Raw genomic sequence first — 18,386 nt, forward strand, 5'->3', positions numbered from 1 at the left:
CATTTGCAAGAATCATGCCAAAGCATGTCCATCCCTGACTCATAGCTGACTAGTGACCACTCCTGAGCCATGCTTATCTGCTTCATCAGCATGACCCTGAAAGTCCTTTCATACCAGAGAAGTGACCTGTCAAGTATAGCAGGAGCACTATTTAAAAAAAAAAAAAAAAAAAAGATTCAAATGAACTTGCAGAGTCATCAACACATATCATCAGCACAGTTTTATAAAAACCCAGGCCAGGCCATCTGCATGTCTTTTAAGTAATGCTGAGGTAACACATCAGTAACAATAGCAGTTGCAATAAGAGAGTCTCCTGTTAGTGAGGCTTTCCTATGAATAAAACTTTGCTCAGTGCTTTTTTATACATACGCTCTCTTTTTTATCCTAGCAACAGCCGTGCAGCATAGATCTTATCTCCATTTTACAGATGAAAGCATAATCTCAGAAAGGTCAAATAGCTTCTCTGCATTCACATAGCAAGTGATCTCCACAGCCTCTGAAAGATCCTCATTAAATGTCACTCTGCAGTTCCAGGGACATGACATGAGTGCTGCTGGAAGTTGATCCTAGGTCCACTGAGGACCTCCAAATAGACAATTCCTACTGGAAAGTTGTTGTTCCTACACCCATCCTCATCAGTCTATGGAATCAACCTTTCTACCATCAGTGTGGAAATTCTATCTGAGTTTTTGGAGGTAAAAAGGGCTTTGGGAATAGATCAAAGATCTAAACATAAAAGTTAAAACTTCTATAAAGAAAAAGAAAAAAAAATTTTGTGGGGTAGACAAAGATTCCTAGATAGCAAAACAAACAGTATGAAACAGAAAAGAAAACGTAGGTAAATTGGATTTCATAAAAATGTAAAACTCATCTTTGAAAGACATCATTAAGAAAATGAAAAAACGTAAGTCACAAACAGAGAGAAAGTATTTTTAATAACATATATCTGACAATGGATGTGGTGCTGTGGGATAAAGCTTTGGATCGCAAGGTAAGTTTGAACCATAAGGTCAGTGGTTCAAGCTCACTAGCTACTCCTTGGAAACCCGATACAGTCTCTATGAGTCAGAACCAACTTGACAGCACTTAACAACAGTAACAACAATATCTGACAAAGGACTTGTATCTAGAACTTAGAACTCTTACAATTCAATAAGACAAAAAAGTCAATGTGAAGGATGAAGGATAATGGAAAAATACAGAAATTGATAATGTTGGTGACGGAGCAGCATGGTAAATATCACTAATGTCATTGACTTGTACTTTTGAAGAATGTTGAAATGGCAAATATTTTGTTACATATATGTTTTCCATGATAAAATTAAAGACAAACCACAATAGAATAGTTTTAATGAGCAAAGTATTTGAACAGACATTTCCCCAACAAAAAATACAAGGAACACATTAAAAAGTACTCAGCATTATTAGTTAAAATGCAAATCAAATCACAATGAGATATTACTACAAACCCACTTTTGTTGTTGCTAAGTGCTGTTGAGTCGACTCAGACTCACAGTGACTCTGTATAGAGTTTCCAAGGAGCGTCTGATGAGTTTGAACTGATGACCTTGTGGTGAGCAATCTAGTAATTATCCTACAGCACCACGCCAGGACTCAATTTTAACCACTTCAATCATTAAAACTGGAGTATAACAATACCAGATGTTGGTAAAAAAGTAGAGCAAGTGGAACTCGTCTACATTGCTGTTAAGACTGTGAACTGGAATAATCACTTTGGAAAACAATTTGGCATGTTCTTATAAAGTTAAACATAGACTTACCATATTCACTAACTATTCCACTCCTAGGTATTTATCCCACAGAAGTGAAAACATATGAACATATGTCTACACAAAGGTTTGTTCAAGAATGTTCATAATAGTCAAATACTAGTAACCACCCATCAACAGGGGAACTGATAAACACATTCTAGTACATTCATACAATGAAATTCTGCTTGGCAATAAAAAGGAATAAACGATCAAGGCATGCAATACCATAGATAAATCTCAAAATAATTATGCTAAATTAACAAAACCAGACAAAAAGAAAGCGCATATACTGTGATTCCATTTATATGACATTTGAGTACAGACAAAACAAGTCTGTAGAAACAGAAAATAGTTTACGGTGGTTAACAGGGTAGGAGTGTGTTCAATGTGGAGCTAGCGGCAAATGGGCACAAGAGAAATTTAGAGGCAGACAGAAATATTCTAGATCTTGATTGTGATGCTTACATAGGTATATAAATGTATCAAAACCTTTCAAACTGTATGGTTGCAATTGGTGCACTTTATTTTATGTCAATTACACAAAGTTGATTTTCAAAAAATATATACTGAAAAAGTGTTTTGAGAAAGGGCAGAATTCAGAGAACAGGTGAGAGATTTGGTGAATGAGCAGTAGTTAGTGATGGTCAAAGGTCTCTTGGTGGTGCAAATGGTTTGCACTGGACTACTAACCTAAAGGTTAGTGGTTTGAACCCACTCAACAATGCTGTGGCATAAAGTGCTGACAGTCTACTTCTGTACAGATTACAGCCGAGAAAAGCCTGTTGACTCAATCGCAACTAACAACAAGTAATGGGTGAGGGGAGGGGAGGGGAGGTTCAGCATGGATAACAACCTGCTTCTACCATCCATCATTTTGAGAGTGTCAGTTAGTCTGTGAGGCTTTGGTCAAGGAAATTGGCTCTTTTCATTTTCAGTGTTAAATGAAACAATGAGGGTATTGAATTTATTTCCAACAGTCTTAAGACCCATAGAGCTATCTCTTGCTTTTTCATCACCAGGTCTGGTGTCCCTGCTGCCTGCTGGCACCAAGTCCTTCTAACTGACAAGGGGAGACTTCAACAAAGTATGTAGTTAGCATGAAGCATAAACCCCACTTTTCTCAAATCCCAGCAAAATAGACAACGTGCAAAGTACTGCTTCCCTGATTCCTTTCCCATGCACTCTATATTGCTAATGATATCCCTAGCCAGTCTGAGTCCAAGCCAGATATCTAGGAATCCTCTCTGCTTCCTTCATTTCTTTACCCACCCAATGCATTCATTCACTCAAAACTTAAGTCTTACTGATTGTAACTTTGGAACATCTATTGAATTCATCCATGTTTTCCCTCTCCGTTCTTATTCTCTTTTCTGAGTTATGCCTGACTGGATGTAACAGGTTTCTCTGTTTTGTTCCTCTCAAACATATTCTTCCCATTGCAAATAGAGTGACAATTTAAAATAGTAAATCAGGTCTCATCAATACCTTGCATATACCCCTATGGCACTGAAGCTAAAGTTCTTAATGTGACTTAGGGACTTTCATGAACTTTATCCTTATGAGCCCTTTCAGCTTCATGTCTCCCCACATTCTGCCATGCTTGCTGTGCTCCAACCAAACTGGACTATTTGCTTTTTCCCAAAGTTACCATGCACTCTCTTAATTTGGGTTTTTAGCTTCTGCTCACCCTTCACTTGAAATTTTGCTCTCTCATCTCCAACTCCCCCACAACAAACACATGCACAAACATAAACATTCACACACATGAACATATATATACATGCACACTCTCACACATACACAGGCATACCAACATTGCTCTTTAGAAGAATTATCTGATCCAATTATCTGAGCCTCCACAACCCTTTTTAGTGTTTTACCTTGGAATATGCCTTATGTTGGGCTTTCTAGAAACAGACCCCGAAGTGAAGATTCCTGGGAAAGTGATTTACAAGGAAATATTTCCATGTATAACCACTAGGGAACCGAGGGAAGCAGAAGACAGAAGGAAAAGAAGCTGGGTCAGGATGTAATATTAAGCCAAGATCCCCAAAGGTTAAAAACTCTGGGGCGTTATCTGCAGGCAGTTAAAGCCACACCTCAAAACTGCCCCAAACAGTGGTCAAGGAACTGGAGTATTCATACTTATTTATACCTTATACTTACACTTATCAACTATTTATACACTCAACTATTTATACATTCTGCTTGTGGGGAGGGGAAAGGAAAATTTCCAAGGATTTCTGATTTTCTCTGTTGCATACAAAGTAGACTCCAGAGAGACTTCGGACAAGATGGTGGACGAGGCACACACTACACAGACCCTTTACAAGGAAGATATGAGAGACCAAATCAAACATATGCAAATGATAATCCTGGAACCCTGAACTTCTGAGGAAAGTAGAAAAGTTGATTAAATACTGACTTTGAGAAGAAACTGAATAGGGGTGATGATGAGAGAGGAAGATGGGTGAAATGTCGACTGGCTTGTCTCACCGCAGCCATCTTGAACTTTTACAAGCACCATTGGATCTAAGTGGCAACCTCACTGTAGAGATACACACTAGTGGCTGGTGACGAGAAACTAACTGTGCCCATACAGCCTAGCCACAACCACATGCTCTGCAGCATACTCACTGAGCAAGAGTCATTACTATAATGTTTTATAGCAAGGAAGGGAGTGATTAACTTTTCAGTCTAGGAGCGGAGGTTCCTGGGGCCATCAATGGAGAAGAGCAGAGAGCGGGACCCTACCTAGAGAAGCAGTGATGTCAGAGATGGAGGCAGAGACAATGACGGGGAGAGATGGAGCAGCTGGGGACTTTAGATCCAGAGAGGGAGAGGGGCTCTGTGCTGAGGACTGGGGTGCATGCTTGTAGTGTATACCCTTTGGTTGGTTGATGATGCATGGAGGGGATTGTAACCATGGCAATGAAACGATATACAATAGAATGAATGTAAAACTAATGTTCTCCCATGTAAACTATCACATAATTCACAATAAAACATTTAAGAAAAAAAAAAAAAAAAAAAGAGTCACTACTATGTCCTATGCTGTTTTTGTTAATTGTCACCAAGTAGGATCCGACTCATAGCAACCCTGTATAGGGTTTCTGAGGAGCTGCTAGTGAGTCTGAACCTTGCATTTCAAACCGAACTTTCAGTCCAGTGCTTATCCTACAATGCCACACCAGGACTCCATTTTGCCCCAAATTCTTTCAATATTGCAACTTGAGGCTTGATTTTTTTTTCTTCAGTTCTTTGAGCTTGAGAAATACTGAGTGTATTCTTTCCTGTTGGTTTTCTGACTCCAAGTGTTTGCACATTTCAAGAACATCAGATTACTAAGGAGAACTTAGAGGGCAAAACGGAGGAAGAAATAGAAATGATGAAGTTAAGGGGATTTGCTTCCTTTGACTCCACAAAAGAGAAGATGTTGGATGGCTCTGTAAGTGCTTATGCCATAATGGGTCTCAGAAGAGGAAGTACCGGCAGTACATGAATTGAAAAGGTGTGTTCAATAGACCTTTGGATGTCATTGCATGAGAAATGAAATGTTAAAGAATGATTGTTTCCCCTCATCTTGGGCAAAAGAGTAGATTTTATATTTTGTATTTAATATGCATCAAAACAAGATTGCAGTTCTTCCTCCTTATAAAGTAAGAAAATATTATTTATGAATTGAGTAGTTCATTTACCCTGTCTCAAAAGAAGAAAAGATGTATATTACATGGTTTGTTTTTTTTCCTTTAGGAACTATCACTTGGAGCAATCATCAATCCCATTTTGTTTGGTCTTGTTCCTGTGGAAGCCATATATATTTTCTTCTCAAACACTTAAAAAAACAAAACAAAACATAATTTGGATGTAAATTTCCCCAATAAAGCCATATTTCTTCAAAACAACAACAACAAAAGAATAAAGATGAATCTGTGAAACACCTCATAACTTGGATGAACCTGGAGGACATTATGCTGAGTGAAATTAGTCAATCACAAAAGGACAAATATTATATGAGACCATATTGTAAAAGCTTATGAAAAGGTTTCCCAACTAAAAGAAACATTCTTTGATGGTTTCCAGAGGTGGGAGGGAGAGGAGGGTAGTTTATAGGCTAGAGGTTAGACATATGTTAGCTTGGGTGATGGGAGGGCAATACACAAGAAGCGAGAAGACCGTATACAAGAAGAGGGAGGGCAGCAGAAGAATAAAGAAGATTGGTGAAGACACAGGGAGGGGTTAAAGGGGATAGATATAAATAGTGATTTATACACAGCCCTGGAACAATAGTATTCTGGGCGTAGATACATGGATTGAGACATAGGCTAAATGGATAAGGGAGGGTGAGTGAGATGTATATATTTTTATATCCCACAAATATATGTTTAAAAATAATAATAATAATAACAATCTTTGATGCTTGCAAGGAGTGAGAGGGAAGGGAGAGTAAAGGGAAGGGATAATTTTTATTATCCCAGATGCTATCATGAACGACTATTGAAGGTGCAGCTATTGGTCTCTCTATGTGTGGAATAAAGAAGAGTGATGAGAATTGAAGATGATTGGAACCAACTAGTCCAGTGGACTAATGGAACATGTGAATATCAGTCTCCACAATCCTGAGAACAGAAGAAATAGATGGTATCCAGCTGCCACTACCAACTGCTCTGAAAGGGATCTCATTAGAAACTCCCAGATAGAGTGGCATAATGTGTGGAACAAAACTCAAAATTATTTAAGAAACAAAACCAAAAAAACCCAGGCTTACTGGTCAGAAAGAGACTGGAGGAACCTGAGATTGTGGCCCTCGACCACCATTTGGGTCTTGAAAGGAACACACTGTCTTTTAGCCAAGCAGTAGATAAGTATGTAGGGGGGACAGCAACACTAACAAGCTATGCTCACTATGAATAATGGAATGGTCAATCGTTCAAAATCAAAGTGGCAATATTTATCTAAGGACAATGGTAAGAGGAAGATGGGTGGAAGGGAAATAGACACAGGGAGGAAGCGTATGACTGTTGTTCAATGGAGCAACTGGTAGAATCAAATTGTTGACCTTGGGGTTAGTGGCCCAGCTCATAATCCACTATGCTGCCAGGGTTCCTCTCATTGTCCAATAGAGAGAGGCAACTCAAAAGAACAATGAGATAACATCTCATCTCAGCATTAACTGTTGTTGTTGTTGTGAAGTGCCATTGAGTCAGTTCCGACGCATAGCGACCCTGTAGAGGGTTTCTATCATCAAATTGGTTCTGACTCACAGCGTCCCTATATGGAACAGAACAAAACACTATCAGTTCCTGCACGATCCTCACAGTTGTTATGTTTGTGCACATTGTTGCTGCCATGGTGTCAATCTATCGTGTTGGAGGTGTTTCTGTTTTTCACTGATCTTCCACTTTTCCAAGCATGGTGTCCTTCTTCAGGGACTGGTCCCTCCTTATAATATGTACAAAGTTTTGCCATGCTGGCTTCTAAGTTGTATTCTGGTTGTCCTCATACCAACACAGATTTGCTTGTTCTGGCAGTTCAACATACTTTAAATATTTTTTTGTCAACCCCATACGTCACATGAATAGAATCTTCTACAGTCTCTTTTATTCATCGCACATTTTCCATGTGCATATGAGAAGATTAAATACCGTGGCTTGAGTCAAGTGCATCTTATTCCTCAAACTGACATCTTTGCTCTTGCACACTCTAAAGAGGTCTTTTGCAACAGATTTGCCTAATGCAACAAGTCCTTGGACTGTTGTTTCCATGAGTGTCGATTATGGATTCAAGAAAACGAAGTCCTTGAAAACGTCAATCTTTTTTTCCTATTTTTCATGATGTTATTTATTGGTCCAGCTTGAGAAGTTTTGTTTTCTTTACATTGAGGTGCAATCCATACTGAAGGCTGTAGTCTTTTATCTTCATCAGTAAGTAGTTTAAGACTTCTTTACTTCTAGCAAGTAAAGTTGCATCATCTGCATATTTGAGGTTGTTAATGAGTCTGCTCCCATCCTGATGTCATATTCTTCTTCATATAGTCCAGCTTCTTAGATTATTTGCTCAACATACAGGTTGAATAAGTATGGTGAAAGGATACATTCCTGGCACACACCTTCCCTGATTTTAAACCATTCACTATCCCCTTGTTCTGTTTTAGTGACTGCCTCTTGGTCAATGTACAGGTTCCACATGAGCAAAATTAAGTACTCTGGAATTCCCATTCTTTGCAATGTTATCCACAGTTTGTTATGGTCCACACAGTCTAATGCCTGTCCATAGTCAATAATGCACAAGTTAACTGCATTATGTACCTGATCCAAGTCATGATATTTTCAATAACCTCATATGCATGTGAAAGTTGGACCATGAATAAGGAAGACTGAAGAAGAATTGATGTATTTGAGTTATGGTGTTGGAGGAGAATATTAAAAATACCATGGACTTCCAAAAGAACAAACAAATCTGTGTTGAAACAAGTACAGCCAGAGTACTCATTGGAAGACAGGATGGCATCTTTGTCTCTCATACTTCGGACATATTATCAGGAGGGACCTTCTCCTGTCACTGGAGAAGGACATCATGTTTGGTAAAGTGGAGGGTCAGAGAAAAATAAGAAGACCCCCAGTGAGATGGATTGGCACAGTGGCAGCAGCGATGGACTCAGGCATAGCAACGACAGGACTGGGCAGTGTTTCGTTCTGTTGTGCACAGGGTCGCTATGAGTCAGTAACAACTTTATGGAACCTAACAACAACAAACATCTTTCTTGTACTCTCAACTTTTAACCAAGATCCACCTGACTTCAGCAATATCCCTCATTCCATGTCCTCTTCAGAATCTGCTTGAATTTTTGGCAGCTCATTGTTGATGTACTGCTGCAACCATTTTTTAATTATCTTCAGCAAAATTTTACTTGAGTGTGGTATTAAAGATAATGTGTGATGATTTCAATATTTCATAGGGTCATTTTTCTTTGGAATGGCTACAAATATGAATCTCTTCTAATCGATTGGTCATGTAGCTGTCTTCCAAGTTTCTTGGCACAGACAAGTTTGTTGATACGTTTGAATTTGTATTCTGTCAGTTCCTGGGGTCTGTTTTCTGGCCAGTGTTTTCAGTGAGTGCAGCTTGGAATTCTTCCTTCAGTACCTACCATTGGTTCTTGATCATATGCCACCTTTTGAAATGGTTGGATTTTGATCAATTTTTTGGGGCACAGTGAATTTATGTATTATTTTTACCTTCTTTTGATGCTTTCTGTACCATTCAATATTTTGCCCATGTTTTCGTTATTGTTGGTAAGTGCCATTGAGTCAGTTCCAACTCACAGAGACCCTCTATAGGGTTTCCGAGGAGCGACTGGTGAATTTGAATCTTGCGGTTCAAACCGACCTTTCAGTCAAGTGTTTATCCTACAGTGCCACATTTGAAGGAATCATTTTGCCCAAGATTCCTTCAATATTGCAACTCGAGGCTTGATTTTTTTTTTCCAGTTCATTCAGCTTGAGAAGTGCTGAGTGCATCCTTCCCTTTTCATTTTCTGACTCCAAGTGTTTGCACATTTCATTATAATACTTGACTTTGTCTTCTTGAGCTGCCGTTTGAAAATTTCTGTTCAGCTCTCACTTCCTTATTTCGTCTAGGTTCTTTACCTTCTTTGCATTCAAAAGCCAGTTTCAGAGTTCCTTCTGACATCCATTTTAGGCTTTTCTTTCTTGCCTGCCTTTTAAATCACCTTTTGCATTTTTTATGTATGATGTTCTTGATGTTGTCCCACAACTTTTCTGATCTTAAGTCATTGGTATCTAATGCATCAGATCTGTTCTTGAGATAGTCTCTAAAGTCAGGATGGATACACTCAAGGTCATAGTTTGACTATTGTGGACATATTTAGTTTTCTTCAGGTTCAGCCTGAACTTGTATATGAACAATTGATGGTGTATCCAACAGTTGGCTTTTGGTCTCATTCTGTATGATGATATTGAGCTTCTCCATTGTCTTTTCCCACATATGCAGTCAATTTGATTCCTTTGTAATACATTTGGTGAAGTCCACCTGTATAATCCTTATTTATGTTGTTGAAAAAGGTATTTGCAATGAATAAGTCATTGATCTTGTAAAATTATATCATACCATCTCCAGTATCATCTCTATCACCACAGCTGTATTTCCCAACTACTGATCCTTCCTCCTTGTTTTCAACTTCCACATTCCTGCAACCAATAATTATTAATGTATTTTAATTGCATCTCGGATCAATTTCAGGCTGAAGACTTTGGTAGAATTCTTTATTTTCATTATCACTGACTATTGTGGTTAATGTGTAAATTTGAATAATAGTGGTGCTAACTTGTCTTCCTTGTATGGATATTATCCTTCACAGACAATATCATGCTTCAAGATAGATCTTGAAATGCTCTTTTTAATGATGAATGCCACTCCTCTTCAATTTGTCATTTCTGGCATAGTAAATCACAATTTTGTCTGATTTAAAAGGGCCAATACCAGTCCATTTCAGCTCATTAATGCCTAACACATCTTTATATGTTCCATTTCATTTTTGACTACTTCCGATTTTCCTAAATTCATACTTCGTACATTCCATGTTACAATTGTTAATGGATGTGTTCAGCTGTTTCTTATCATTTTGAGTGTAGGTCAACTTTAAGGTCAACTCGACTTTGAGGAGGCAGCTCTTCCCTAGTCATACTTTGTGTGCCTTCCAACCTGAGAGGCTAATCTTCTGGTACTGTATCAATGTTCTGCTGCTCTTCATAAAGTTTTCAGTGGCTATCCATTTAGAAGTGGTCTGCCTCTTCTTCTTCCTAGTTTGTCTTAGTTTGGAAGCTCCACTGAAACCTGTTCACCCTGGGTAACCCTATTGATATCTAAATGACGATGACATAACTTCTAGCATCATAGCAACACATAAGCCACTACAGAACAATAAACTTACAGATGAATGGTGGCCAGCACTAACAGCAGTATTTAAAAAAGCAGAAAAGAACTAATACTGGGGAGGTTGTGAAAAGAGTGGGATCCTCCCACACTACTGGAGTTGTGTAAAATGGTGCAACCAATGTGGAAAATCATATGGTGCTTACTCAAAAGTTGGAGATAAAATATCATTTGACCCAGCAACCCCTCTACTTGTTCTATACCCTAGAAAAATAAGAGCTGTGACACAAATATATATGTGCACACCCATGCTTTTCACAGCACTATTCATAATAGCAGGAAGATGGAGCTAATCTAAATGCTCATTAGTGGAAGAATGGATAAACAAACTTTGGTACATAGTTTTCACACTAAAATAAAGTCTTTGACAGTTACTGGGATGGGAGGGAACAGGAGAGACAATTCACTGCCTAGAGGATTGTTGTTATTGTTAAGTGCCATTGAGTTGGTTCTGACTCATAGAAACCCTATATAGGGCTTCCAAGGAATGGCTGGTGGGTTTGAACAGCTGACTTTGTAATGAGCAATTCAGTGTATATCCTACAGCACCACACTGTTGTTGTTGTTGTCAAATGCTGTTGAGTCGGTTCCAACTTACAGGATTTCCAAGGAGCTGCTGGCAAGCCTGAACTGCCAAGCTTGCTGTTCAAACCGACTGCAATCCAGCACATTAACCCACAGTGTCACACCAGGACTCCAACATTAAAGTAGAGCCTCATAAAACTGAGACCTCAAAAAATTGGTTAAAAACTCATAACTAGGCATGTATTAATTTGGGTGGCAATATACAACAAGAGAGAGATAGGCAGAAGAATGATTAAAGTAGAAGACACTGGGAGGAGTCCAAAAGTTAAAGGGTACATAGGCAAATACTGTTATATACACAATCGTGCACTAACAGTAATCTAAGGGTAGATACATAGACAGATACACAGGTTGAATGGGTGTGGGAGGGAAAGTGAGCGTATACCTACAAAATATATAAGTTTGACAAAGAGTATTTGTATTTGGGTATTTACTATTGCTATAAACATATCCGTGAGTATGGTGAAGCATACAATGTTCTACATCCTACTTTCACTTGGATCTTAAAATCTCATGAGAAGTCATCTATTGTGCAGCTATTGGGTTCTCTCTGTCTAGAGGAAAGTAGAACAATGAATAATGAAGATGCTTGGAAACAATTAGTCCAATGAACTAATGGACCATGTGAACATTAGTCTCCATGGTCCCTGAGACCAGAAGAACTAGATGGTGCCTGTGTACCACTACCAACTGCTCTGAAAGGGATCACATTAGAAGATGTGATCTTCTACTCCTGGATAGAGTAGGAGAAAATGTGAAACAAAGCACAAAATCATAAAAAATACCAGGTTTACTGGTCAGGCAGAAACTGATGGAACCCTGAGACTATGGTTTTTGGTCACCCTTCAGGTTTGGAACTGAACACACCCTCATGGGTCAATTTTTAGCCAAGCAAAAGATAGGTATGTAGCCTTATGCGCCGAGCTTCCGAGGCTGCCGGACTCCGGATTGTCACCGTGAAGTTCAACCCTTTCATGACCTCGGACGGCAGCAAGAACCGCAAACGCCACTTCAATGCTCCCTCTCATGTGCGCAAGAAGATCATGTCGTCCCCGCTGTCCAAAGAGCTGCGGCAGAAGTATAACGTGTGCTGCATGCCCATCCGCAAGGACGATGGGGTCCAGGTGGTTCGAGGACACTGCAAAGGTCAGCTGATTGGCAAGGTAGTCCAGGTGTACAGAAAGAAGTATGTCAACTACATGAGGGAGCAGTGTGAGAAGGCTAATGGGACAACTGTCTATGTGGGCATTCACCAAAGCAAGGTGGTTATTACCAGACTCAAACTGGACAAAGATCAGGTAAAAATTCTTGAACAGAAAGCCAAATCTCGACAAGTTGGAAAAGAGAAAGGCAAATATAAGGAAGAACTTATTGAGAAAATGCAAGAATGACTATAACCTGTTGTGGAACCACAGTTTAGCCCTAGATGTCTAGCCCAGTGTGTGCTCCTTGGAAACTCTTCCAGATGACTTTGCAATATTCTGTTTCCATCTTATTCTGTTATTGATATGTGGCTCTGTAAATCTTCCTTTGCAACTTTGATTACCAATATTATGAATAAAATTTGGAAATGTTTCCTAACTGCAAAAAAAAAAAAAAAAAAAAAAGATAGATATGTAGAGGGGACAAAAACACTAGTGAGGTACACATACTATAGCTTTATTAACCATTTGAGATCAAAGGGCAGCATTTACTTAAGGACAAAATTCAGAAGGAGTGAGAAATAAGGAGGAATGGAAACAAGAATTTCAGGGAGAAAATGGAATAAATAATGTTGCATTGATGGGATTGTGATCATTGAGATAAAACGAAGTGTATCATGTGTTGAATGTAAATCTGATAATCTGCTCTGTAAACCTTCACTCAATTCATGATAAAATTTTAAAAAATAACCAAACAGCAGACTCCTCCAGAAGCTTGAGGGCAGTCTGCTGACAGGGATGCAAGTGATCTCTATGGTAGTGGAAGTGACTTGAGCACAGATCTGTTAAAGAGGTCCAAAGGAATGTGGACAGAGATTGACAGCATTTACTATTGGATTGTTGGGTTATGGATCCATAGGCCCCAATCTCATCTTATAAGGTGGGGAGCTCCTTGCTGTCAGGGCTTGGACATTCACCTTGGTAAGCCCAGTGCCTGCTTACAGCGCCTGACTGATGGCAGTTGCTCACTAGATGTCGGTAGAGTGAATGAATAAGTGGTTAAATAGATGAATGACCAAATAGGTAGCAAAAATTCACTTTCTAAAAGTAGCCTTTAAGATAATAGGGACTTTTTACAGTAAAAATTTCCTGCATTTGAAAATAATTTGTCTTTCTTGTGAGATTCCTAAGAAGCCAACTCTGATCCAGAGATTGACTTGCAGGAAGTTTATTGGAAAGTGCTTTCTTGATTCATCTCTGTTGGAAGAAATGGAAGAAAGCAAGATGGGGCAAGGGAGAAGTTGGAATGCAGTGCAGTCTCAATAACCTACCAGATGTTCTCAAGCTGGCATGATCCTGCAGAGTAATCCTGAGTTGGAGCAAGGGAACCAGGCCTCTGCACACCCGAGTCCCCCAGCCATTGGATGCAGATATTCCTGGGGATGAGATAGGACCTGGGTATATGGCTTTCCTCAGCCAAGGGTAATTCCTGGAGAGAGTTCACAGATGAGTCATCAGCCAACAACCTTCCCAGCAGCTGAATCCTTTAGTTGTAATGAGGGTGCTGATAGTGTAGTGTCCACAGTGGGCATTTAAGTGTGAGATGCTTATGAGACTTGCAGTGGGAGACATACAGAAAGAATTTGACTCTGCATATCTGGATCCCAGGAGTGGATGGGATGTCTTGGAGACAGGGTATTAGGTGCAATGGTTCTTGGCTTTCTGGGGTCATAAACTCTTTGAGGAATCCTAGTACAGCACTATAACATAAGTACTGCACTGCAAGGTGGGTTTGAAACCTATGGTTATCAGTTCAAACTCACCATCTACTCCTCAGAAACCCTCCACAGGGTCGCTATGAGTTGAAACCACCTACCACACTTAAAAACAACAACAGACCCTTTTGAAAAGTCAATGAAGGCTCCCCACATTCTCAACTATAAACAAAAGTTTGCAAGAATTTTCAGAGACTTGTTATAGCTCTTGGTGTGGGTTCTCCTGAAAACAGATCCTGGGACTAGATTTAGATCAAGAGGTTTATTTGGGAGGTGCTCAGAAAGCATGAGAGGGAAAAGGGGAATGAACAACGAAGGGAGAAAGCCAATAAAGGTGCATCAGTGAGCAGGTAGGCAACCAGGGATCAATCTTGCTAGGGTCTTTCTGAAAAACCCTGAGGACCATGCCCTAAAACTGTTCCACAGGTGCAAGGAAGTTAGATAATTTGTCTACAATTAACCATCTCTCATTGACTGAAGGTCACCCATGGAGGCAGGAATTCTATTTACTTTCTGGTTATCTAGTAGTATCTACTCCCTACCAAGAAAGTCTCTAAATCACATTAAGAACTTTATCTTCAGGGCAATAAAAATCCATTAGAAGATTGTATGCAAGGTAGTGATGAGACAAGATGTACTCTAGAAAAATCACTCTGTTTGCAATGGAAAGAGCATGTTTGAGAGCATGGTCCAGTGTTCAGAGAACACCCTCAGGCAGAAAGTTGCAGATGTTTTCAGAAAGAAGGCATCAGATTGCCCCAAATGGTGAGAACCCAGAGTATATAGCTGGGATACAAATAACATCTGCCAAAGAGCTCATAGACTGCTTGTTATGAATTTTTCCACAGAGGAGTGAGGAACTACATAGTGGCAGAAAGCTAGTCAGAGAAGTGGGAGAAAAACCAAGACCATTTGATAACAGGGCCAACAGTTGTGAGAGGTACAGAGAAGTCAAGATATACAGATGTCCAGGGTAGCCAGCTTCCTCTGGATGGGATCCCACTGGAACCAATGAGGCACTGAGTACTTATTATCAGTAAGCCTGACTTTTCTGTGAGAACTCTGAGCTCCCTGGTTTTGATACTGCCTGTTCTGACAACTCAAGAACAAATGGAAGGTTGGGATTGCCAACTGTTGGAGAGCAGTTTGGGAAATTAGGGTGCAGCTCTCAGGGGGCCTGGAGGGAAGGGGGTATTTAATTATTCATAGGTTCAGTGAAGGGTCTGGTAAGTATATAGAGAAGGCCAGTACTATTGCCTTTCTGCCACAAGAATGCCTTAATTAAGATGCCATTCAGCTAGAAGAGGCAGAAAGAAAAACAAACCCTTTAGCTGTAATGTTGCACTGGGCTTTTGTTCATGTAAATCAAGGGATGCAAGCAGCATTTACCATCAGTTATAAGTGTCAAAAGCCCAGAGGTCTGCAGCTGTTACTCTGCAGTATTTACCCAGCTGACCGTTTAAGCAGCCAATCAAGACTTTTTTTTCTGGAAAAGAAGGTTCTGAGTCCAAATTCCAAGTTCCAAGTACAACCGCTTAAAATGTTTAGCTTGAGTGGAGCCATCACGTCTCAAAACTGATCTTACAAAGGGGAAGGGTTACTCAAAATTGGGGATGTATTGGTTTTTGTGGCTGTTGAATTTTAGTTTGCTTACCCCTCAAAACACCTCCTGCTATAAACAAATTGTCCTTTAACGAGGGGCCATTGCACTTAGTAGACAAAACGTAATGTACACAAACTTAATGGAAGGTTCCGAGGCACTTTGTAACATTAGAGTAGTCTGGAAATGCACAATGCTAACAGTCCTTGCACACAGTGGGCACTCAGTAAACTGTGTGCCCATTTAATAAGCTGCTGCTGTAGGGAAACCTCACATTTGGGAAAGATGGTCAGACTGACACATTTATTCACATCACCACTAGATGAAAAGAAGCTGAAGATCACAGACTGTAATTTCAACCCCATGTCTCTGTGTTGACCCAATCACCTGCATGTACACTCCAAACAATTACCTAGTGCCAGAATCACTGTGTTTGCTAGGTTTTTCCATTTCTTATTTTGCGAAGATTTGGTTAAACCAAGGAGGTTATTACAAATTAAAATAAAAGGGCGCAGCTCTTGAGTTGTTCTTCTGTCTTTCTACTGCTGAGTGATCTTGAATGAGTAACTAAATTCCTAAGAGTTACAGTTTTCCCAACCAGAAAATGGATAAATCACCTCCTGTTTACAAAGTGCTCTGGGAAGACAACTGGAAATATAATCAAAAGTTTATCAAATGAGATCTTTCAACTATAATCAAAATTAAACCATGACATTTTGGATAAAACTCAATATTTTGTTAGTTAAATTCCATCAAAATTATACTTAGGTATATTAACTTAATTTAAGAACTAGTGGCAAATTATATTACTATTTGACACATTACTGCTCTGCATAATTATTCAATCAAAGCTCCCCTGAAACAAATGAATGCTGATGCAACCTAATTTTTAAAAAATATTTTGAAATAGCTCAAAAACACAGAAAATTATTATGAATAAAATGCACACCCATACGCCTACCACCCAGTTTTGTTGAAGATTCATGATTTGCTATATTTTTTTTTCTTCACAGTTTTTCTCAAGAAATAACACATCTGAGATCCAGTTGAAGCACTATGGTGCATGCCTTCCTAATTTAATTCCATTTCCTTTACTCCCAGGGGAAAGCATTAGGAGAGGGCAGTGATGGCTCAATGATAGAATGCTCGCCTTCCATGTGGACTCCTGGTGTGGCACTGTGGGAAAACGCACTGGACGGCATGGTCAGTGGTTCAAACTCACCAGCTGCTCCTTGGAAACCCCATATAAGATCACCATGAGCCGGAACCAACTCAACGGCACTTCACAACAACAAATGTGGGAGACGGGTTCAATTCTGGCCAATGCACCTCATGTACAGTTAGTTGAATGATACTGAACATGTTTCAGCGGAGCTTCCAGACCAGGAGAGACCAGAAAGAATAGCCTGGTGATCTACTTCCAAATTCAATCAATGAAAACCCTGAGGCCATAATCGTCCTATCCACAACTGATCATGGGGATGGTACAGGACTGGACTAGGCACTGTTTCATTCCATTGTGCATAGGGTAGTCAGGAGTCAGGGGTGATTCAACAGCAACAACAACCAAAACAAGATGCATTTGGAACAGATGCAATTGGTATCCTGTGTCACATGTCCTCAGTCCCACTCGGATTTCAGTCATACTGGCAATATCCCACCTTCAAGACCTTCCTCAAGTTGCTGGGTTTCTACTAGAAGACGTCCTTCAAAACCCTCAAGACCTAATTCAGCCCTCACTGGCAGTCCTCAGCTACATCACAGATGTATGGGGGAGTTCACACCCCAAGGAGAAATATCAACCGATGGAGACAAGAGCAGGTGAATCAATGTCTGTAAACCCACTGCCATCCAGTCCATTTTGACTCAGAATGAGTCAAAAGACAGAGTAGAACTATCCCATAGTGTTTCCAAGGCTATAAATCTTTACAGAGGCAGACTGCCACATCTTTCTCCTATGGATCAGCTGGTGGGTTGAAACCAAGGGCTTTTGGGCTAGGAACCCAGTGCTTGACCAATTGAGCCACCAGACTCCTTAGATGCCCATCTCACTAAATTCCTTCAAGTCAACTCATAGCAACTTTGTATAGGGTTTCTGATGCTGCAAATCTTTACAGGAGTAGAAAACCTCGTGTTTCTCTCATAGAGCAGCTCATGAATTTGAACTGCTAACCTTGTGGCTATCCATTCGGTGCTTATCCTACAGTGTCACAAGGGCTCTGTCAAATGCTCTCAGACAACTCTCAGAGCTTCCAGTAGAGTTGAACTTCTTGGTCTGTAGCAAAGATCTCAATGTTGCTGTTGTTAAGTGCTGTAGAGTTGGTTCTGATTCATAGGGACCCTGTATAGGGTTTCAGATGAGCAGATAGTGGGTTTGAACAACCAACCTTATAATTAGCAATTAAGTGCTTATCCTGTAGTGCCACACCAAGACTCTGTGACCTTAATGTTGCTGTTGTTGTTAGGTGCCATCGAGTCAGTACTGACTCATAGCGACCCTATCACAACAGAATGAAACACTGCCCGGTCCTGGGCCAAATTCACAATTGTTGCCACA

At 39.9% G+C, this 18,386-nt stretch overlaps 2 pseudogenes; both read left to right on the plus strand.

Annotated features, from left to right (window-relative positions):
* Nucleotides 1–1,178: 1,178 nt before the first annotated feature.
* LOC102820905 lies at nucleotides 1,179–5,318 on the plus strand (annotated as a pseudogene).
* Nucleotides 5,319–12,226: 6,908 nt separating this feature from the next.
* LOC102821288 lies at nucleotides 12,227–12,703 on the plus strand (annotated as a pseudogene).
* Nucleotides 12,704–18,386: the final 5,683 nt, after the last annotated feature.

Source organism: Chrysochloris asiatica, unplaced genomic scaffold (assembly GCF_000296735.1).
Source record: "Chrysochloris asiatica unplaced genomic scaffold, ChrAsi1.0 scaffold00062, whole genome shotgun sequence".
Classification (NCBI taxonomy): domain Eukaryota; kingdom Metazoa; phylum Chordata; class Mammalia; order Afrosoricida; family Chrysochloridae; genus Chrysochloris; species Chrysochloris asiatica.